At 40.6% G+C, this 1,538-nt stretch overlaps 1 pseudogene across 1 annotated transcript; it reads left to right on the forward strand.

The window, feature by feature from the left end:
- Position 1: 1 nt before the first annotated feature.
- On the forward strand, positions 2-1,036 carry LOC105005073 (annotated as a pseudogene). The gene has a single exon (XR_827283.1). The product of XR_827283.1 is annotated as a dnaJ homolog subfamily A member 1 pseudogene (transcript).
- The last annotated feature ends 502 nt before the right edge of the window (positions 1,037-1,538 follow it).

Genomic DNA, 1,538 nt, shown 5'->3' on the forward strand with positions numbered 1-1,538 from the left:
TAAAAACGTTGTCCATCAACTTACAGTAACTTTAGAAGATTTATATAATGGTGCAACAAGAAAACTAGCTCTGCAAAAGAATGTGATTTGTGACAAATGTGAAGGCCGAGGTGGTAAAAAAGGAGCGGTAGAATGCTGTCCCAATTGCCGAGGTACTGGAATGCAAATAAGAATTCATCAGATAGGACCTGGAATGGTTCAGCAAATTCAGTCTGTCTGCATGGAGTGCCAGGGCCATGGGGAGCGGATCAGTCCTAAAGATAGATGTAAAAGCTGCAATGGAAGGAAGATAGTTCGAGAAAAGAAAATTCTAGAAGTTCATATTGACAAAGGCATGAAAGATGGCCAGAAGATAACATTCCATGGTGAAGGAGACCAAGAACCAGGACTGGAGCCAGGAGATATCATTGTTTTAGATCAGAAGGACCATGCTGTTTTTACTCGACGAGGAGAAGACCTTTTCATGTGTATGGACATACAGCTGGTTGAGGCGTTGTGTGGCTTCCAGAAGCCAATATCTACTCTTGACAACCGAACCATAGTTATCACTTCTCATCCAGGTCAAATTGTCAAGCATGGAGATATCAACTGTGTGCTAAATGAAGGCATGCCAATTTATCGTAGGCCATACGAAAAGGGTCGCCTAATCATTGAATTTAAGGTAAACTTTCCTGAGAATGGCTTTCTCTCTCCTGATAAACTCTCTTTGCTGGAAAAACTTCTGCCTGAGAGGAAGGAAGTAGAAGAGACTGATGAAATGGACCAGGTAGAATTAGTGGACTTTGATCCAAATCAGGAAAGACAGCACCATTACAATGGAGAAGCATATGAGGATGATGAACATCATCCTCAGGGTGGTGTTCAGTGTCAGACCTCTTAGTAGGGCCTGTGAATAACACTCACTGCTGGTGTTTTATTTGCAGTAGTGATTGAGTGAAGGACTATAATCATATGCTCACTACTTGCTTTTGTTTTAATATTCAACTATAGTAGTGTTTAAAAGTTAAATGAAGAATAAACTCAAATATAAAAGCTCTGAAAAAAAAAAAGAAAAAGCAAGAGAGTTCCAGAAAAACATCTACTTCTGCTTTATTGACTACGCCAAAGCCTTTGACTATATGGGTCACAACAAACTGTGGAAAATTCTTCAAGAGATGGGAATATCAGACTACCTGACCTGCCCCCAGAGAAATCTGTATGCAGGTCAAGAAGCAACAGTTGGAACTGGACGTGGAACAACAGACTGTTTCCAAATCAAGACAGGAGTACATCAAGGCTGTATATTGTCACCCTGCTTATTTAATTTATATGCAGAGTGCATCATATGAAGTGCCGGGCTGGATGAAGCACAAGTTGGAATCAAGATTGCCAGGGGGAAATATCAATAACCTCAGATATGCAAATGACAACACCCTCATGGCAGAAAGTGAAGAACTGAAGAGCCTCTTGATGAAAGTAAAAGAGGAGAATGAAAAAGTTGGCTTAAAGCTCAACATTCAGAAAACTAAGATGATGGCATCTGGTCCCATCACTTCATG

Source organism: Bison bison, unplaced genomic scaffold (assembly GCF_000754665.1).
Source record: "Bison bison bison isolate TAMUID 2011002044 unplaced genomic scaffold, Bison_UMD1.0 scf7180017864485, whole genome shotgun sequence".
Lineage (NCBI taxonomy): Eukaryota > Metazoa > Chordata > Mammalia > Artiodactyla > Bovidae > Bison > Bison bison.